This window comes from Hermetia illucens, chromosome 3 (genome assembly GCF_905115235.1).
Source record: "Hermetia illucens chromosome 3, iHerIll2.2.curated.20191125, whole genome shotgun sequence".
NCBI classification, from domain to species: Eukaryota; Metazoa; Arthropoda; class Insecta; order Diptera; family Stratiomyidae; genus Hermetia; species Hermetia illucens.
The window spans coordinates 79,819,422-79,842,694 of NC_051851.1; positions in this window are offsets into that span (position 1 = coordinate 79,819,422).

Genomic DNA, 23,273 nt, shown 5'->3' on the forward strand with positions numbered 1-23,273 from the left:
CATGGGGAACGGTCGTGAAAAATTAGGTTTTGTTTAGATTCAATCCGAGACCGTGTTGCATGAGGCGATCATTCCATTTTTGGACAAGCTGCTCGAGATCATTTTTGCTATTAGATGCTAGGAAAAGATGATCTGCATAAAGCAGTGTCTCTCTGGACGTTGGATGTTCCGCTTTCGGTTCCCGTTCACGCGTTTTCTTTCACATCATCCTGATTATCCATAACAGGGCGACGCTGACCATCTATAACAGTAGATGCAGTAATGGCCGCAAAATGGACGAATCTTTTGGAGGATCCGAAAGCGACAGTAAGTGATGATGGTGGTTTTTTCGAGATCGATGCCAATATACCTTTTGTTACCGAAGTTGTGATTGTTTCATTGTTGTTTTTACGATCGTTAAGACCATGGCCCATCCCATGCTCGCTCGACCAAGGTGTTGTCAGAGTTTAAATTAACATTCAGACCACCCATCACACACACAATGTCATAGAAAGCAATATTGAAAGTTATTATTGGTGTATAGTATTAAACAATTGTTGTTTTCGACCGGACTCTCGGACTCAATATCCAAATCGAAAATCGCCATTCAAGTCAAGAGAACCCGCCTTGCGGTAGTAATCAATAGCAGTCCCACACTGGATACGCTTTTAATATTACCAGGCTTTGCAACCATCATCTTATTTCGTACAGGCCTTGAATGTCCAGTTGATATCCCAGGAATTATGGCTCAAGTTGGAGGAAGTGTACATTGGGGTGACCCCTCGATACAGCTTCCGAGCAGCGTGTGTACATTCTAGCAATCACGCATAAACCGTTTTGCATATTTAAAGATCTTACCGTTCCTAAATTTGTAGGTTTCTAGCCCATGTTAATTCCTTTTCTGCCTCTTCGACGATGGCTAGGGAATACTTTGACCTGAAACCCTAGCTCAAAGAGAGATCACAACTAAGGAGGTGCTTGTTTGACATGGTCTCCATGCTAAGCTGTAAAGCTAGCTTGAAGTTTCTTTGAGCTCTTTTCAATCTCCTTCTAGCTAATGCTTCCTGGGCTGCATGTACGGTAACATGCTGATCGAAAGTCAGATTATTCATTATTACGCCTGTTTCGGAAAATGAGAAAGCTCTGAGTCCACCATTCACTGCCTCACCTCTCTCAGAGGAATCCGTGAACCAGGGATATCGGGAGAGAGCTTCTTCTCAATCGACCCGGTCTGTTATTAAGTGGATGGCACACTCAGGACTCCCGCATATTCCTAAAAATAATTTTGTTTTCCAAATTGTAGACTATCCTTGTCAGTATGGTGTCGACTAGTGTTTTGCACACGCACCCAGCTGAGGACTGCACTATCCTGGGCCACGTTGCTGGATACCCAAAACGCAGCTCCGATTCAGATCTCTAATTAGTTTCCCAGACAATAATGTTAAGATATCAATGGGATCAGTTACTATGAATGATTATGCAACGATTAGGATTGGTTTAAATCAACCTTCACTTAAGTTTAACGCCATATTGAACTTTGTAAACTTATCGCTTCCGGCAATATATGTATTTGTCATCTAAGTCGTCTCATCCATGTCATGCGCTCGCGGTGTCTGCCACATTTCCTGCCAATGTCAGATCAATAAACAATACTTCCACATGTCTTCGCGAGATGCTCGTGTGAGAGATACTCTAACCTTGCCTACCAAGTGATCTGCTCTCTAGAGTGTAGAATATCCAGTTGCTTGTAGGCTGTTAACTGAATAGCCCTCCGTGTACAATCATAAGCTTTCCATGCCATCCCCACGCTTTCGATTAGGGCGGTCAGACCCGAGCCTGTAAGGGATTCATCTGAAGTGGCTCTTGCCATGAAGTACAGCTCGGACGCCGCACCCCTTAGTTACGGCAGAGGTGTTAGGTAGGAGAGTTCCATCCGCTGGTATGAATGCTAAGCCTGCACTTACATTGAGTGTACCGTTATGCCAGTCACTGCGGGGCTCTGGTTGTGGTCTCCCAATCAATCAGCATCGGAAGAGGACTGCCGCTTTATGACTACACGGTGACTACTCACGTTAAATTCCGAACACCTTCATAATAACCTTTCCTGAAATATTATAAACTCCTATAGACCCTGTTTTACAAGTAACCATGTCTGGGGCCTTGCACTGATGTGCTTCGGTTGCCAAGTGAATTTTTTACTTGGCCGAGGATGTCTTCAGCCTTGCTCTTGCTGAACCTTCTTAGCTCAAATGTAACATTTGTTCTTGGGAATTCTGCGGAGATTGTCCTCCAAGGTTTAAAGAACGGAATCAGATTCCATATTTTGTAGTACACTTGCATAAGATATAAAACTCACTCACAAGTGTCCGGATAGCTGAGTGGTTAGAGCACAAGGCTGTCGTACGGAAGGTCGCGGTTCAAATCTCACTGGTGACAGTGGAATTTGTATCGTGATTTGACGTCGGATACCAGTCGGCTCAGCTGTGAATGAGTACCTGAGTCAAATCAGGGTAATAATCTCGGGCGAGCGCAATGCTGACCACATTGCCTCCTAGTGTACCGTTATGGTCTTGAATGAAGTGTGCTCTAACACACTTCAAGGCCCTGATCCAATATGGATTGTTGCGCCAACGATTATTATTATTATTATTATGAAACTCACATTTGAGATTTGAGAATCCTCGTTTTTTTTTGTTCACATATTGACGGATATCCGGAAGTGAATTGACTGATTTACTGTCAGAGAATCAGTTTGCTCTGTTCCCTATCTTCCTCTTGTGACTGGTTGAGCGACACCCTGATAGCACATATCATCCTTTTTGATAAATTCAGACACCTGGACCATTTCAACTCCAATCGGTGTCAAGACTCTTCCAGTTTAAAACTATTGTTCATGCCAATTTTCTATTTGGAAGTCATTTTCCCCTTGAGAGAATTTCCCTGATGTTAAATTAATGATAAGTGTGATGATAGTGAAACTACATACTGCATAGCGTTATAGAAAATCAGACAGGAAAAACAAATAACAATACAAGAAATAGATTGTATGGACGTTCTTTAGTTCCGAAAGGGGTGAACAATAGGCCTACAACTCCGATACAGCACTCTCCAGATCATAGTGAAAATTTGGGGCTGAACTGAATTTTTAACTGTTTGTAAATGGAACAGAATACCACAGAACCACCCATGCCGGAAGCGTTCAGTTTCCGGCTTAGGACTTGTTTATATTGCGTCGAAAAGATGTTCGCACAGATTTTATAAGCTGCATTTGAGGACATAGAAAATCTCCAGTACAGTAAAGATAACAGGAACTTGTTAGATTCCAGTGGAGATATCCAGATGACGGGACAATGGGATACACTAAACGATGTTCGTTTGGGGTCATTAGCAAAAATTTTTTGTTGACTTTTTTTGGCGGATATCTGGAAGTGCATAGGTATATTCACAAGATAGAGAAAATAGTCCTAGTTGGCAATGGCAAGAATCTTGTAGGCTTTATTGAGGAATGTAGGCATAGCCGTTTGAAGTAGTGCGTTTTTAAACGGAATTCAAAACTTATCTGTAATCTTGTCAACTTTCCGGAAAAGTCTAATCAAAACTAAATTTTGTCCCTAGTTTCCATTTATTATTAGGCACAAATATTTTTCGATTGAAATCTTTTAGTCTTATCATCATTCCCATGACTGTAGCGATGAAGAATTTATGGAGTCACTACAAGAACGGATAGCCTCCATCGAAAATTTAAATTGAATTCAATTCAGACTTCCTCTATTTTCATCTTTCTGGACTGCTTCAGATTCAGATTGAGATTCCAATCACGGTGGGGTCGAAATGGACTCTATGACTTGTGATCAGATTTAAGGACAGATATAAACTTCGGTAAAATATCTGAAGGAAAAAGTCTCTGTTTTCAGATGAAATCTTTGGGAGATTGGTTGGTACAAGAATTTGTCGAAAAGTAAAGGATCCCAGTGATTAACTTAGTTGGTAGTGAATAGAGTTTCCAATTTGGAAAGATGAAATCATGAAGATATTATGGGCTGTGTATTTTTGCATCCATACAAAGCGTGGAGTGCTAGGAGATGGGAAACACAGACAGGAAAGGGAATTTCACTTTTAGTATAATTGATGGTGCTGTGTCCTTCGCGTTATTTATAGAGGAAGTTTAATAGAAAATTGGAGTATTTACCTTATGATACCCAGTTTTGGGAAGTTTAATTGCTGTTTGGGTGCACAATTTAGTTTTGAAAATATATTAAAAGTTATGAAATTGTCTTCGCAGGAAATTATTTACCCTCTCAAATAAGATCCCTATTGTCGGCAAGACTTTATCTTTATCTCAAATAAGATCCCTATTGTCGGTAAGACTTTATCTTTCTATAAAAAAGCAACTCAGAATTGTAAGGTCTTAAAACACAAACTTCTTCCATGCTAGTGCAAAAATAATTGCTGCTGCACTCATCAAATCTGGTGGGAAAATAAGGTATGCTCCATAGCCCAGGCTGCAAGAAGCTCCTACTAAATAACCGGTCCATAGTTAACCAGGAGTCAATGAATCACTTGTCCATAGGTAACTTGGCATTAAGCTGGATTCCATTGTACGGTAGATTCAGTGAACGATTACTAATTAGTTGGACTATAGGCAATTGACTCAAACCCCGACGTGCCCTTTGTTGTCCTTACTGGCGCCCAAATGAACACCCTGCAACATTCATTTGATGGAATTTCACAAGGTTCGTAACATGGTCCGATTGTATTCACAACATAAATTATCTAAAAACAATGTACTCTTCACAGCAACGTTTTATTTTCTCCTAGAGATACGATATGAAATCACACACACGGAGTCTATACCATAGTAGTACCATAGTTAATGAAAATTATCATTCGTAATTGTAACTATCTCTATACCTAATGCAAGAACCGTGAGTTGTTGGTGGGGTAGTCAGCGGCCTAAACTTCCAACATGCTGACCTATTGCATGCCAATGGAAGCGATCGACCCCGCTCCTGAATGATAGTCTCAAAAGACTTCTAGGCTAATTTGGTTATCGACCTATGTGATGGTGACACCACATCGGCTAGGCTAACTATAAAAAGTCAACAGGGAGATAAAGAGATACTATGGTGCTCTGCATATTTTCCCCATGACGCAGAAAATGCTCCCAGTGGAACATTCATCAGAGCTATCAAATATGCCAAAAGTAGAGGCATGCGGGTAACAGCAGGATGTGATGTCAACGCTCACCACATATGCTGGGGAATTTCGAACATCAATGCAAGAGGATCGAGACTACTGGAGTATCTAGTAGGAACCAATTTGCAGATCTTAAACTTGGATAATGAACCCACTTTCTTCAACGTGGCCAGGCGAGAGGTCATCGACATCACGGTGGCATCTCCTGACATCACGGCTCTGATCGGAGAGTGGGGAGTATCAAATGATATCACACTCTCGGATCACAGGCGCATTGATTTCGTAATGGCTATGGATCCACCTCCCCCACTGCATTTTGTAATCCGCGGAAAACAGATTGGGTGATGTATAAAATAGAATCGAGCGCCCGAGTCACGATCCCTGGGAGGCGAATCAAATCCATTGCTGGAATTGAAAAGACAACTAGCATGAGAGAAGCTTTCGAAGAAAGCTGTTCACTCAAGACGCCAAAGAAGGATAAAACACTATGGTGGAACTCGGATTTGGCAAAACAGAGGAGAACGACAAGGATGGTACTCAATCGTTCTCTGAAGGGTGAATCAGGCATAAGCTGGAATCGCTATAAAGAGGCACAGAAGGCTCTAAAGAAGAGCATAAGATCGGCTAAACGATCATCGTGGAGACGCTTTGCGAAGAGACTAACTCTCTTGAGGTAACTTCAAAACTGAAGCGGATTCTGATCAAAGAACGTAGCCAGAAACGGGGTTATCTACGTTTACAGAACGGGAAGTACACAGAAAGCGATGAAGAAACGGCAAACCATTTGCTTGAAGTGCACTTCCCAGGCAGCATCCAAAATCTAATCTCGGGGCCAACAGGTGCATACAGCCCTCAACGGAGAGCCTGAAATCTGGTATGCAAAGTAGTATCACTGGAGCGGGTAAAATGGGCATTTAACTCGTTCCATAGATACAAGTCTGCAGGTCCGGATGGCATCACCCCTTCGCTAGTAAATGGAGGGAATGGATGCCATGAGTCCACACATTCGGAATATATATTGCGCATGTCTAGCACACGCTTATATTCCAATTAAATAGCGTGATGTGAAGTGCTATTCATTCCCAAACCAGGAACATCCACCTACACAGACGCAAAAAGCTTTCGACCGATCAGTCTAACGTTCTTTCTGCTGAAAGCACTAGAAAGTCTAGTAGGTCGGTTCATAAGAGATACAGACATTCCTAAGTGGCCACTTCACCATAGGCACTCCATGAACTTACCGCAAAAAAAGAAAAGGCGATGTTCGAAAAAGAATACGCCTTAGGTGCATTCATGGACATCGGAGGTGCTTTCAATTATGCCTCTTTAGTGGCAATTTGTAATGCGGCAAGACAGCATAGAATCGAAACGCTGCTAATCAGTTGGATCCTTTACATGCTAGAGTGGAGGAAAATCCACATATCGGTCGGCCATAAGTCTATTGAAGCAGGATGTCTCAGGGGCTGCCCACAGGGAGGGGTTATCTCTCCACTGTTATGGCTCTTGGTAATGGATACCCTGCTGTGGCTCCTGGAGGATAAAAAAGTCTTCGCGCAAGCATTTGCGGACAACCTAGCAAGTTTGCGGACACAGTATGTGACCAACTAGCTCGCCGATGGTCTGGATCCACAATGGTGGGGCCAGAACCAGCTCTTGGTATCCGACCATCTACTGTCAAGTCTACTCTGAAGTGTGAAATTGCAAGGATTCACGTAACCGAGTGGAGAAATTTGGACTCGTGCCGGCAAGCGAAAATCCTTGTGAAAGAGCCTAGGGTCACAAGAGCGGCATTTTTGTTGTCCCTTAAGAAGTGGGACATGAAAACCCTAGTAGGGCTTTTGACGGGACACTGCTCCTTAAACTACCATATGGAAAAGATTGGGGTAGTGGTTTCGGCTATGTGCAGCCAATGTGAGGAGGAGGAGGAGATGGCCCTGCACATTTTGTGCAGCTGCCCGGCATCCTGAGATCTCAGACGATGACACCTTGGCAAGGTTTTCTTCAATGAAGAATCTTCACACTCTCTGCCTCTGGAGAATGTTCTCAGATTCGTTAAAGCCTGCGAATACCGTAGGTGGGAAGCCATTGAATAGACAATTTACGGGGATAGTACAATGGGGCTAACAATGGCCGAGTGCTTGGAGCTGCGGTCCTCCCCAGCAAACTAAACTAACTAACTAACTATCTGAAGTAAATTAATTGAATAAATTTAAAGTTCAACCTATTGTACTAAATGCAAGATAAAACCAAAAGATCCACGCGAAGCGTCTGCCGTGAAGGCTGGAGCAGAAGGTACGGGTTGTTCTCCATGCGGTCCCTCTGTCTCCAACCAACGGCGCCTTTTTACCGCTGGCTCTCCACCCCTGCGGCGAGTTTTAAAAAGCGCGGAGAGCGCCGGCGGCGTCATCTATCGCAAAATTCGAAATAAATTCGAACTAAATTTTGAATGTTTCCACTCCTGCTGCGCCATACCCCTCCGATATTTGGTCCATCTAGACTACCTTCATGACTCCTATTTTAAGTATATTTAGTTGTGGCTATTAATATTACTCCCCAGATATAGATTAAGTGATAACACAGTCTTAACAAAATATGCTATAGCATTTTGTCCACTCATCGTTCAACATACATACATTTAAAATTTATTTCATATGCAAAACTTAGGGAAAACACGCTAATGCATAAAGGCCCATGTCTTACATTTACATGAGACTAGTGACTAAGAGCTCAAGCATTTAATGTTGCTTACAGTGCCATGCGGTCGTGGTCAAGGCTTAAGAGCCCATTTCGGGCTTTCACCTTCAGGGTGTCCCGTCTTCGTGCTTCTATTCTCCTTTCGAATACCCTTATGGGTAATGACCTGGCGGATGTTGTGGTGATGCTGGCGATATTCTCGAACTGGATATCGGATGTGACGTTTTTATCGATGGTGGTAATGACGAAGAAAAACTATTTGCCAACGTCTTCAGCGGATACCCCGCTAAATTTCCTATGGACAACAGTCCTTGCTGCGGATGAAATGGGGACTGTTGTTGCATCTGTGAATGATATTGTGATGTGAAGTTGCTGCTGTGGTTGAGATGAAGGCTGTTGTGGTTGTGGTGGATTTTTCTGTTGATAGATGATGGTGACGGCCAACAGGGTAGTAGTTCCTGAGCCAACAGCTCCTAAGAAATCCACTAATATGGATAAAACACCGACCACAAACCACCAAAATCAGCTGCGCCATCTTTCGTTGAGCAGGCTCGACTAGCCAAACACCTTGTCAGCTCCTGTATAGTGGCTATGGAAATCCGCCACTGCTGTCGGCAAGCATGCAGTTCAGCTTCTCATGGCATGCACGGTCAGATGCCGACACTGAAAAACTGCGGTCAATTTTCCACGGAAATTGCGTTTTTCCCAAATTTTGCGTTTTCCGGATAGCTGAGTGGTTAGAGCACAAGGCTGTCATATGGAAGGTCGCGGTTCAAATCTCATCACTCATCGTGATCTGACGTCGGATACCAGTCGACTCAGCTGTGAATGAGTACCTGAGTCAAATCTTGGTAATATGTTAATCTCGGGCGAGGGCAATCATGACCACATTGCCTCTTACAGGGTACTGTAATCCGGTAGTGTACCGTTACGGTCTTGAATGAACTGCTCTAACACACTTCTAAGTCCTGATACCATTGAACTATTGCGCCAACGATTATTGTTATTTTTATAGGCACGATGCCGTTCTCCAATTTTCAGCACGCCCACTTTAAAAGTGAACGGGCACGAATCATTCTTGACAAGAAAACTAATATAACTGATCCTTCGCTAAACTGCAGGTAATATACCCAAATTTCCTTCCATTGGCGTCAGAAGCGTTCGATTCCGCTCTGAGTGAAACTATGGAGGGTGCTCGATACACATTCAACAAAAAAGGGGCAGATGCTATTTACCAGCTGGATAAGGGTATGCGAAAATCAGCTCCTATAGTTAAATAGACAAAGATTGGCGCTTCATTCCAACGGATCAAAGATTGTGTGTAGAATCGGTGAAGGGATTTTCTCAGATACGCACAGTCTAGCGGAGTGGTACAGTCTTTCGGGATTAGCTGGTGTATTCCAACGCTAAAATTCACACGAAACTTAAAGCTAGTCAATAACTGGGGCATGATCCGAGTGTAACAGAGCGGCGAAACAATAATCCCTTGCCTCTTCTCCAGATATAAGACAACATAAATAGCCAAGCTATCCAAAAGATTAAAAAATACTGTATTAGCAATAAACAACTGGAGGCTAGCAATGTCCACCAGAGCTAGCGTCAAAGTGTAGAACTTTGGAGCCAGAAAGCCAGAATTACTTATTAACTGTGCAAAATTACCTTTAGCAGGGAACTTCGCTGCAACCAAAGTTGCACATAGTAAGTCCCATCCTCACGTTTAATTTGATGTGGTAGTCTGAGCAAAGGCTATGATACAACGAAGCTCAACATACGCTGAGCATACAGAAACCTGCGCATATCAAAATTTTAAGTGTTTTAGGTATATTCTCTACAGAGGCGGGGGGCGTGCCTGTGTAGGCTGAAGCAACATGCAACTCATCATCGGAGCGCAGCAAAATGAACAGATAGATAAGCGACTATTAAATATTATAGTATAGTGTCCACTATTTTATCGTTTTAGTTAGCGTCACGGTGTTACACTGAACTGCACGATCTACGAAAGGATCGCTTTGACGAGCTAGCAAGATAAGGTCCAAGGTTCAGAAATTTACTGTCGCAATTGTGGAAGAGGGAAAGAACGCTTACAGGTTTCATATAGGACTGCATAGCTCAGAAACGAACATTGATGCGGCTTTCCCGAAAGGTATCAGAGATGCCTCATGAGTAATGATTTGCAGGGCAGAAGAGGTTTCCTAAAAGTCACATTGGAATATCTGAAGGCCAAACTGAATTCTGGCAACTCTTGTTCTTCCATATGATGGAAAGTCATAGCCTTAGTGACCGCTACGGGCGAAAGTCATAGCCTTAGTGACCGCTAGGATGGGAAAACTTTTTTCTGCGCAAATAATACAAACACTGATCAGCACCAAACTGCCATCAAAAGTATCTTGATGTCTGGCGTGGGGAAAGTTGTCTCAAACGATGACTAAATGGTAACTATGAAAACACGCACGCGGATCGATGAACGCAAAGTGCTGATACCTGTATTGATGACTACGACCGGGGTGAGTGCCGCGAGCTGAAACTGCCTTACAGTGGTAGAGAGCGAGAATCGCAGCTTAGAATACGTCGGATATCGGGAAATCATCTTTGAATACTAAGGTTGTGGAGTTTAGATGCGCTGCATCTATTCTTTATCTATTTCAAAAAAGTTCAATAGGGAGTGCATCTGGAACACACTACGCGCGCTCTCGTTATCGGTAACAACTTTCAAGCTGTTTTGGTTGGAGGATACGAAGGGGTTCAATACCATCTTCCCCAAAAAACGCCTCGACCACACCGCATCTGCTCTTCCTTACCTATCATATCTTTTCTTCGACTTTAACCAAATAGATCTAGAGATGTAGGCAAGAAGAATCGGACAGAGAATAATTACCAAACACCTTCCTTCTTGAATTACTGGCAGAGAATCCAAGTCACCAAAGTTTTCAATATCTCACTCCATGGCCAGCATAACATGGTCGTCAGACCGGCCAGATGAATGAAAAGGCGGAAATGACAGTTTATAAGCCCCACATTGAGGATGGTTGAGATGCGAGTTATACCATGTAATAGCATCTGAGTGGGTCGCCTTAGAATTACGCGCTTAGAGTAGTGGAGGAAAAGTGCGACCTTCTCTGAAAATTGTGGGGTAAGTTGAACCACATTGCCAGGAACTGAGGTTAATGTCCTATGTGTGTGGTTGACGCACTTTTAGTTGCAAATATGTTTCGCGAATTATGTCTTTCATATTTTAGTAAAGGGAATAGCGCATATACATATGTATATTGTACGAAATTCGTCTTTCTTGCGTTGGAAAGAATTTGATTATTTAACCGTTGCGGTGATATCCCGCGGGACCAAGAATATTCTTCTTCATTTTTTCTGTAGAAGCACCCTGTTGAATAGTAGGTAAGTAGGCAAAGTATAATGAGACGAACACTTAACTAGGCAAAATATTTTTCGAAGGCCTCCACTTGCGAAAAGAGAAGATTCGTCTTAGCGGAAAAAGTAGAAGCCGTTTAGTCCTAGCATCTATTTTGTTGATTGGGATGTGCAGTGGAATTGGGAACAGAAAATCTTTCCACGTGTGTATCCGTAAATCTATCTTATGTTTCCATAATAATGTCCCACTTGACCGGTTTATGCTCCTGCGAATCCACAATTGCTATGACTTCCACTTCAATGATGGTGATGGGGACAGAATCTGATAGCTTCATAATGTGTATTTATATCGGGTTCTATCATGTTACATACATGATTTTATCCTTCAGAAGAATATAGTCAAAGATCAATGTCATGTTATAATACTATCTTCAGGGCATTTCTGAATAGAAATCAATGCCAATTAGGTCCCCATTTATTCATCATATTGTATATATTTCCATAATACATAAATCTGAACATTGTCTCTTTGAATAATAATTCGAAACGAGATGCGAATAAAAGGCTCTGCTTGGTTGAACCTAACTCCACGTCCTATGCAGAATCCTACACATACAAATACGCATGTTCCCCAAAATGTATTATAATCAGGAAATAACCCTTGAACGTTCTCCGACAGCAACTTTTCTATTTATAACATTTATGGTCTTCTCATAGTGAAAATTATCTTCGCTCTTATGGTAGAAACAGAAGTTCTTTCCCCCAGTCTGTAATAGAAATATAGCCAGAAAAGCAACATTTGCACTGAATATAATTTCAATTAAAGCTCGAAAAGCAAAGGAAGGGGGAAAGTTATGTATTTATCGTCCAATTCGATGGGCTGCTCATTTTCATTTATCATATGTTGATTACGTAACAAAAAACTTTTAATAAACTTTCATATTTAGCAGAATATGAGAGATTTGAACAAAGAGTCTGAATCAGTTTCGAAAGGTTGGAAAATTATTATAATATAAACTTGCTCTTTTCGCGACTTATATGAACGGTTTTCTAGAAAAGACAGAATAATCCGAAAAAACTCATTGTTATATCATTTATTGGTAGCATACAATAATAAGCGTTGGCGCAACAATCCATTTGGATCAGGGCCTTGAAGTGCGTTAGAGCATTTCATTCGAGGCCGTAATGGTACACTATAGGATTATAATACCCTGGAGGAGGCAATGTGCATTGCGCTCGAGGTAGCAAATACCCCAACCGAGGATTATGACTTGCTAGTCTGCAGGAGTGGGGTGTTTCTCTGAGCGAAGCACAGCTTCGATAAATCTCAGCCGCGGAACAGACCTTTCTTGTTGTTTCTGAAACGTGGATGGATTATGCATTCCTAACCCGCAGATTTATATGCAAAAAAGCTATTTATAGCTCAGTTGATTTTTTTTGGATGATTACCGATTGGATATTCTCAAACGACTAGAACTGCATATCCTGTAAACGGGGTCCTGACTCACAATCTTCCTTCTAAGTGGAGAAGTGTATTTGCACTAGCACCAGGGCCTCGCCGGAAGATTCCACCCAGTGGTAGGCTCCTATCTTCCTTTGGAAAAAAAAATAATGAACTTCACAGGATTGCTGATACTTTCTGTGTTTTGACAACTCTCCAGCCCACAGATGTTGTACATATCCCTGGTCGGCATCCTGAGATAGTATTGTATCTTTGTAGTATCTTGTCGGGCACCAGACTCTAAAGGCCATTTCTAATGCCTTGCCTAGATCCTCGACCTACAATTGAAGTTCGCTTGGCATGCGGATATTATCGTTGGCAGTTTTGGTAAGCTTGGTTCCGGTAACATTGCCACCCGTCCTGAAGTTGCTCCCCGTGGGGTCTCTGAAAGGATACGAAACATATACAACGGGATTCAAATCGATAAATATCTAGTTATGATTCGAAATGAATTTCCGGGTTTCCTCAGAGCCTCGCATTGGCACCGCAGACTACCACCAAGTTTACTAACTACGATGCGTTGTCAAATGTCAAATGTTATAATTCGTTCAATGGTGCTAATGGCATGAGCCACATAAGTCGAGCAGATCCACATGTGCTTCGCTTCCAGCTGCTCTAAACTCAGGTACGGATGCAGAAAGGGGGCAGATTTTCTCTAGAGGAAACATACACCTTAGGTCTATCCCCGTCCCTGAGTGTTTCGAATGCTATGGGGTAAACTGTAGTGGTTCTTTTTTGTAGCCACCCGGGTTTACTTCGGCTTTCTCTTACTCGATTTTGAGCTTTAACCTTTATGGTCCTGATTTCGGACATTACTCTGCAGCACGCCTTTTCCAGTGCATTCTGGTGTCTCTATTTCTGAAGATTAGAAAATAGCCAATTGGGGTTTTGAAGTTGTAAAAATATATCCAGCGAGTGTTCATCAAGCATATGCTAGCGATAGGTCTGTTAATTTCGATAAATAGTTTGATCATGAGCTTCACTCCCTTCCAGGCGTCGGTTAATTTAGCTACACAAACCGAGAAAACTCTTTTATATGATGATATGATATTGTATGATATTATACGATATTTGTAGACCATCTGGAAGGAATCAAAGGTGCCGATACGTCCCCCTGTTCCCCTTCCAATCTAGGATTAGCCAACTGTTGCTACTTTATGCTCTGCGGATCTTTCTTACGGCCCGAGGTATTGTAAACTCCATTTCTTTTTCTTCCGTGCCCGAATTTTTAATAAGGTAGATGGGGTTTTTAGCGAAAATAATTGTGAACTCTGCCGCGGCTTCTGAAGATTTTTTGCCCCGCTACATGAGGATAGACGATTCCGTAGACTGCTTATTGACAAAATTTATAGGCGCTATTACGAACGTCTGATTGTGGATAACATCTGGCTCAATAGGTTACGAAATGCGGGTATCTTAATTCGCATCGATGAGGATGATCCAGCCCGGAAAGTATATAAGGGTAGAAAAAGAAGACGAGGCAGCTCCTGCCTTAGATGGAACGAACGCCTAGGCCAAAACGCAAGACAGCCTTTAGGGATATCGAATTTGTGGACCTTGGCGCAGCCCCAGGATTCCTTCAGTTCCTTACAAAGGTAGGCCTATACTAAATACCGGCTGTTGCGTTGACAATGAACTCAGAATCGTGTTTTTGTGAAAGAGCTTATGCGGTGGACACGATTACTAAAAAGTCTTACTCTAATCAACCCCAAATTTTTACCACCTATTTATTATGATCGATGAATTCTTTTAAAAAATAAAAAATAGCACTTCGAGAAAGTAGAAATTTTGTTAAAACCGCATTTCGACTAATCCTTCGTTTAGCGACTAGATAATATGATATACTAAGGAAAATTTTTTGATATTGCGATTTCGGATGAACCGTTATCGAATTATTGCGCAAACCAATCCCAGAAAAGAGCACTCTTGGAGCTATACAGTTTTTGAAAATACCCCAAAATATATGTTAATCAATGCTGCTAATAGTTTTTCTATAAACATCTAGTAAGCTTTCGAAAAAAAATCGCGGAAATGTTGTCATATCACCTAATTTTCACGCGTGAATAGCTTACCGAGGAATATTGATTAAAATTGGGTCGCCGTCAAAGTTGCTCATCGCTCCAATGCCAGTCAAGTAATAGGGGGTGTCCAGAGGGGCTACAATAAGGTTTTGCAGCAACATGGAAGCGAATCGAGGAGCACAGGAAACTTAAGATTCTCATTGCCACTATGAGGCGGGGCTAATATGATGTGCTTGAACAGTGGCAGCAGCGTAGTGTCTACCGTGACCCTAGGCAGAGACGCAGAAGTTGCCCCAAATGATTGCAATTTCGCCACCCCACACGACATCGCGAAAGAACTTGCAGATGGTCGTATGTCGTATGGTCGTATGTCGGAATTCCGTTCTGAGAGACATTAACGGCAGACTTCTCATTTATAATGATAACAAACATTATTCCACGGTTCTCGACAGTATAACACCGAAGTTCCACCTCTTGTTAGTTCAGTCGGGTGCGACCTCTGAATTCTTTCAGTGCAGATCGGTTGACATGAAATTTGAGGTGGGAGTAGGGATGGCATAAGAAACAAAAGTTATATAGTGTTCATTTGCGCTTCCCCCTGGGGAGCTCAAACACGTGGTCTTTCCTTAAAAAAAATGCAAACTGATGTATTTTATGTCGAAATAACATTAAGCGGAAACAGAGCACATTTAATGAACTCCGCCGTAGCCATTCCCAAGTTTGGTCGTGAAAGTGGGAGGGATGGATAGCTTTAGTATGAATGGCTATAAGCCAATGCAGCGTCTCAGGTGGCAGATGAGGAAATGGCTGTAATCCAGTGCAGCGTTTCAGGAGGTAGGTGAGGACGTTTCGACGTTTTTCATTTGTCGATTAGAGGAAGAATCGGGTGCATCATATATACGTGCCATCTCATCGGCCAAAATATCGATCGGCATCATTCCGGCTAACGTTGGACGCCTTCGTGCAAACATTTTGTAAGTGTTGCTTGAAATTCAGCCTGGCATCATCACTCCAAGGTATTTAATTGCTGGCTTTGAAGTGATTCTGATACGGGCGGTGGACTCCTTACGCCGCTTCGTGATAAGCACCGCCTCTCTTTTATCCTCCGCGAGTGCAACACTTGCATCTTTCAGCCACTTCTTTATAGCAGTGATTGCTTCGGATGAATACAATTCCACATTCGTCATATCTTTTGCAGCAACAGTCAACGCTATGTCATCGCTATTGTGGCCTCGCTAGCAACTGGGACGTTGAGGACATCATTATATATGATGTTCCGCACTAGTGATCTCAGCACAGAGCTTTGTGGAACACCCGCGGAGACAATGTATTGTTTAGTTCCACTGTCTGTGTCGTACCAGGGCCTTCTCTATTAAGTAGCTGTCGACTAGCGCAATATAAGGTTCCAACTGGCAGAATTGAACGCATTTTGTACATCAAGGGTAATCACAGAACAATACTTGCTAGTGCTGTCCGTTCCATATATCGCATTTTCATCTAAACCACTGACCGTACGAAAGCCAGTCTATCTACAGCTCTAAGCAATCTCTTGTAGATTATATTCTCTTGGACATTTTGCTCATAGTGTCCAATAGGCATATAGGAAGATGGTTCACCAAGAGGCTTACCAAGTTGAGGCAACACCAACATTTCTTTTTTCCATGTCTCAGAAAAGATCCCATCCACCCAAGAATATGTCTGGCCTCGACTTGACGGCTTTGTTTGGTAAGCCGAAGAGACCGGGCGCTTTGTTCTTTCACTGGCTACTACAAATCTCCACTACTTCTTCCTGCGTTATTGGGGGTATTTCAGTCACATCTAAAGATGTATGTAAACTGTAACCCCTTGTGTTCTCCTGAGGGAACAAACCCTGAACGATTTTCAATAGGAGATCGGGACATGTAATTTGTGGATCCACCTGACCTTTAAATCTCTCCATCACAACCCTGTATGCGCTTCCCCATGGGTCTATATCTACCGACAATTCACCATTCCACCAGCAGTTGGACCTTCTACTGGGGAAAGTACAACGTCTCGGCATCGATGAGTCGCATGCCTTCGCAATCCACTTCGTGATATGGAGGGCTCTTGCCGATGGTGTACTTTATATTGTGTCCTGGTCCAACCATACATCTATGAAAGTTTGTTAGTCAATTGCTTTCGTAGACCAACCTGACGTTCTCTTCATTTTTGGACGAGCAGATTTCCAACCGCTGTCTGCCTGCTTGTCTGTCTGTCACACGCATTTTTCTCATAGACTTCTGCAGTGATTGACACCGAATTTGATGGAAAGGTGGGAACTATGATCGCTCACGCATACACTGAGTTACATCCTTTAACGTCAAAGGGGGCGGCCGGTCCCCATACATGCAAAAGGGGAGGTGTAATTTTTTTCCCCCAAATATAGTCATGAGGGGTATCAAATGAAAGGTCTCGACTAGTACTTTCCGAAGCCGTCTTAGTTTTGACATTTATTGGAAAGGTGGGGAGTACGGGGGGTCGAAAGTAATCCCCATTTTCAGAAACTACCCAACCGAAAAATCTGAAAAAAAATCAGGAGGCTGCCACTTTATGGTGACTAGGCTCCGAAATACTTTCTTTACCGATACCTGTTCAAATAAAGTTAGTAATAGTTTATTATTAATTTTTAGTAATTGGCTGCAAAAAAACCCATTTTAAGTTCATCTTCGCACTAGCGGAGTGATCTAGGCTAGAACATAGAGTTTGATCCTATCAACTTTGGTGGAAATCGCACTATTACTAAGAAAGTTATAATAGTTAAAAATGTCAACATCACCCAAAAGTCGATACATTCACGTGCTACGTATTAATGGATCAAATGCATACTCAAATGTTTTTATATAAGAAATACACAAAACCTGAAGCGTCCAGCATCCGGTTTCCCAACTTGTTTTTAATTGTCTCATCGCAGACTTGACTAAAAGAATTTGGAGGCTACAAAGGGTTGGCCACCATAACATGCCCAAACAAAAGCGAAATCATCAAGCGATGCCCAGCTATCTTTAGGGCTTGACAATCTTCCCGTGGATTTGTTCATCACGGCCTCTTCTTTCACTGTAGGATTGCTTCTATCATTGATCTGTAAATCCTGGGGATCTTTCTCTGGGAGTGAAAGACGATCGTCAATTTACTGAAGAAGAGCCTTAGTGTGACGACTAAGGGGCCATTTGTGTGTCTCCTGCCATCGCAAAAATTATAGCTAAAATCATTTTGGAAAAAAATATTTGGAAAGCTTGATCGACGAAAGACAGATTGGGTTCCTCTGTGGATCCTTTTATATTGATTACCTTACCTTTTTCGATCCTTTATGTAGCATTATTCGGAGTTCAGATTTTTGTTGCAAAACACGACAATAAAGATGGGAAGTTTATCGAGAACTTCAGCAGACTATGATGCCTCTCCTGTTTGCTCTCTCACCGAGTCTTTGGTAAAATGGCTCAGAATTTGCAAAGAGAAGCAGGCAGAGAAAGAGTGAAAAAATCAGCCAGATTGGCTGTTTTATCTAAAATATATAATATAAGAGCAGTACCTCAGTACCAACATCAAATTGAGGTGGGTTCCACGCCAATGTTCTCTATGTGTTAATATATGAGACCAACAAATGGACTTGGGCTACAACTGTAATATAAAGGCTCGAATCATTCGTCAACACCTGCCCCCACGGTGTCTACGGTATGTGCTATCCAGGGGAAATCTCGAATGAAGAGCTGCGTTGGCGGACCAAATACCGGTAGATGTGTTGATAATAGCGATGAAATGATAGTGGCTCGGGCACATTTTAGGGTAGAGCGACATCTTTATTATCGGCTATGTTATGCAATGTACGGAAGCAGGGAAAATTATGAATGATAGTCAAAGGTCTACCTTTGACGTCGTGCTCGTGTTAGTGTTGGCGTTGATAGGTAGCCGCTAGTTGAGAAGGGAGTTCTGGTGAAACCGTTTAAAAAGTGGGCAGATTCCTCGTGATACGTGCAAATGATGCTTGTATATATATGACGTGTGGTTAGTATTGACATGTGTGTGTGTGTGTGTGTGTATGGTGGGGAGAAGCTACAGCTTCTGAGCACTCAGGCCGTGTTGGCCCATTGTACTCGCGTCCCCCGTCTAACGGAATATTCCGGATTCGTTAACGTATCACAGGATTTCCGTTAGTGGATGTGATGCTACCCGTCGCAACTGGAGAACATCGGCACCAAAGATCTGATGCCTGATGCGTCCATAGGCGGGGCATTCACATAGGAAATGCTCCGTGGATTCTGCTTCCTCATTACAGGAGGGACACGTATCATCTTCGGTAATTCCTATTCTGAACATATGTCCAGCTAGTGAATTATGGCCTGTCAGAATGCCCACAATACACCTGCAAGTCCTCCTGCTTTTCGACAGGATAAACTTTGCGGTACGTATGTTGGGTTCTGGCAGGAAAAGTTTGGTGTGTCGAACAGCATTTAGGCTGTGCCAACTGTCATTATGGGAAACTTGTTCCCAGTTTTTGAAAACAGATTTAGCCAATGCTACTGATACCCCAATTGCTGGCTCCGGTCCCGGCATAGGGGAGATTGACCCCTCTTTGGCTAAAGCATCCGAGATTTCATTTCCCTCTACGCCACAGTGACCAGGTACCCAGAGTAGTTCTACCGCATTGAATCTAGAGATAGAGTTCAAACGGTTTCTGCATTCCTGAACGATTTTCGAGGTGATCAAAGGACTACTCAATGCCCTCAATGCAGCTTGGCTGTCACTGCAGATTCCGATGCGCCTGCCGTTCAACCGCTCACCCAGTTTGCGCCCTTAGGATCGCATAAACTTCGGCTTGAAAAACCGTTGCATATTGTCCCAAAGGAAAAGCCCACTTCTCGTTTTTATTCGAGAGGTAGACTCCGGCTCCAGAACCCTCTTCTCTTTTTGAGTCATCGGTGTAGAAGATTTCCGTTTATCCCGCCACGCATTTCTCTGGGTCTTCCCAGTCCTCTCTACGCTTCAGGGCAACTACATATCTTCTACCAAACAGATGTATGGGGACATGAGAATCGGAAAGCATTGTAAGAACTGGATTCAGTCCTCCCAGTCACTCTTCCAATGCTCTGTGCCCCCCCCCCCCCCCCATCCGTTGTTTTCCTATAGATCTAATCGAATTAGCCTATGAGCTGCTCTCATTGCAGTGCTTTGAATAAATATATCCAGGGGCTGCAAATTGAGTAGTGCATTCAGAGCTGCGCCGGATGTCGTGCTCATGGTACCAGTGATACCCAGACAAACAGTTCTTTGCAGTGCAGCTAGTTTACGGTGAAAACCTTTTTGTCTCACCTTAACCCACCACACTACGGATGCATATACGAACATCGGCCTAATGATGGCAACGTATATCCACATTACCACATGAGGCCTGAGCCCCCATGTCGGGGCATAGGTCCGTCTGCACAGCCCATAAGCTGTGAGAGCTCGTTTCATCTTTACCTCTACATGTTCGTTCCAAAGAAGTTTTTTATCTAGAGTAACCCCCAGATATTTCACTTCTTCGGAGAGTTGAAGGGTAGTCCTCCTCATCTCAGGGAGGCAAAGTCCTTCCAGTTTTCTCCTTTTTGTGAATAAAACCATTGTGGTTTTATTTGGATTAACTGACAAACCATGTCTAAGGCACCAGCTGTCTATCAAATCAACGGCACGCTGTATATTCCTACACACCGTTCCAAGATCCCGATCAACAGCAAGTACAGCCACGTCGTCAGCATAAGCTTGAGCGTGTATTGGCAAATTTTGCAGTTCGCATAGCAGTGAGTCGATCAGCATACTCCACAGAAGCGGCGAAAGCACACCTCCTTGGGGGCAGCCCTTCGTTGCCTCCATAGTCAGGTAGCGATCGACCCCTACCTCAGCGCACAGCAATCTTTGCGTTAGCATAGCATGGATCCACTTAATTAAAGCATCATCAACAGCGTGCGCTCTGGCGGCATCACAAAGTTTTTGAAAAGGCGCACAGTCAAAAGCCCCTTCAATGTCCACGAACACCCCCATCGCGTACTCACCATTCAAAGTTGCATCCTCTATCTTTGTGACCAAAGAATGAAGAGCAGACTCACAGGACTTTCCACGTTGGTAAGCATGTTGGTTTTCACTAAGTGGGTGTAACGTAAGTGCTTTTCCGCGAATGTGACGCTCCACCAGTCTCTCCAAACCTTTCAGCAAGAATGAAGTCAAGCTGATCTGTCTGAAGTTCTTTGGATTAGAATAGTCATCTTTCCTAGGTTTCAGTATGAAAACTACCTTAACCTGCAACACTTGCGTGTTGAAGGGGTTGCAAGAACCGTCAACTCTCCCCCTACCACTTCTCTCACCCGTTCCCCCGGGTGGTGTACTTCCAGGAGGGTCTGTACTGAGTCCAGTCTGGAGCTCGTGAAAGTACCATCGGGTTTTCTAAGAGAATCCAACTAGGCCGACTCATCCCTTTTGAGGACTCTGCACAGCCTTGAAGTCTCCCTTTCGCCTTCCAGTTCCTCACAGTACGCTCTAAAGGAGTCTCGTTTCGAGCATCTCACGAGCCTCTTATATTCACGTTGTGAGTTCCTGAAATTTAACCAGTCTTCGTCCTTGTTACTTTTGCAAGCACGATTTAGAAGTCGCCTGGTTGATTTCCTGAGTTTTTGCAGTTCTCGGTTCCACCAGGGAACCGTTTTACCGCTTTGGCCTCGGGAAATAGGACAAGCCTCTTCAAAGCACTCTAAAAGTGTGCAATTCAGAGTTTTCAATTCATCTTCCAGCACCAAAGGAGTCCTTAGTCGCCCAGGGAACTGTACTTTATTGCCAAGAAGTTCATTGAACTTTGCCCAATCCATTTTCCTAGGGTTCCGTCTTTGTACTGCAGACTGTTCGCCCGCAATAGTCAGATTGAATTCTAGATATCGGTGATCTGACAGTGAGACCTCGTCTAGCACTCGCCAGTGTGTAATCAACTCTAACAATTTTGGGGTACAGATTGTTAGGTCAATTACTTCGCTTCTTCTCGGTCCCACTAACGTAGGGGCGCACCCCACGTTTGCAGTCATAAGACCAGCTGAAGTGATGAAATCAAATAGCTTCTCTCCTCTTGGATTGCATTTGCTACTGCCCCAACAAATATGTTGAGTGTCTATTGTGGGAGAGCGCACCGAAGATGCTGCAATTTGCTCTATGTTGTGTGAGTCGAAGACCATCATTGTTCTTCGCTCTCAAAATGGAGATGCTGCCCTACAGTCTCCTGATATGGCTGAATTTCAGTCTATACAGGAAAAAGTGGAGCACCATATGGTGACTTCCCCTGAGCACATTCAGACTCTGTTGGTCCAGTTCGAATACCAAGTTGAAGCCCTCCACGTTTGTAGATTGGTCCTTCCTGGCATTCATGAACTTTACCCTCCAGTGCCCAAAGTCCATGCCTGGGTTCTGTTCACCCAGCAAGCGGATGATGTCCTCTGCCTTCCTTCGAGGGCCCGGTAGCCACATCCGACATGTTCTGTCCTGCGTAGCTCAGTGTTCACAATAGTGAACTTGGGCCGACCGCCGGAACTCAAAGTTGGGATTACCTGCTGGAGCCATTTTAAGGCAGCCTCGTCAGCGCACTCCAAATGGAGAAGCCCATCACGAAAACCTTGATCGTTAAATCGTGGCTTCGTTCCAGGCTCCATCATTTTCTTCCACAGGCATTCCAGGAGGATGGTAAATTGTCCCTCTGACATTTTGCCATCCTTGGAGGAAACTCCCACGGCAGCAGTCAGAACAGAGGCCGCAGCTTGCGCATACGTCCTCTTCCTTCCCGCCTTCGTGTTCGTATTCCTGTGGGAGGGACCAGCTTCATTGAGATCTCTCTCGCTGATTTGATCACCTCCCGGCACACCGGTCCTAATCCCCGCGAGACGCGTGGATGTAAGCCCTGGTGCGGAGCACAATAAAGTGTCGGCCACAGCAGATGTGTTGGTCTTACGCTTCTTGCGCGCATTACCGCTGACTGAAGAGTCTGGTGCGTGCAGTGTGGATCTTACCGGGGTTTCCAGTTTATCCCCACCTTCCGCCGGAGATTCCGCTTCCTTGAGTCCAATTTCTCTTTGCGTTACCGCGCCTAGTGGTACAGCCACGTCCATGTCCTCATTCCCAAGGGCGCTTCATCTTCCTTCGCAGTGCTCTCTTTTGCCGTCGGCTTAGGGCCTTTCCAGGTTCACGGTGTTCGGACCGCTTGGATCCATTTCCACATACTGACGTTGAACCAGTAGCGTCCACGTCACCAGCTTCCCGTTCTTCCGCTCTTCCCAGTAAGGATGGCGGAGAAGGTTCTGACAGGCAGGATTCAGCCTGTAGTCCCCCCTCCTTAGTGGCCGAAGTTCCCTTCTGCCGGGCCTTCCTCTTCCGCTTGCGGGTAGATTTGGGCTGTAGTACCGCGGACGGGCCGGCCGTAGTCGGATTTCCAGTTTCTCCCAATTTGAGAGTTTCCGTACTTTCCTTTCTGGCTAACTTCGCCGTAGGCACTA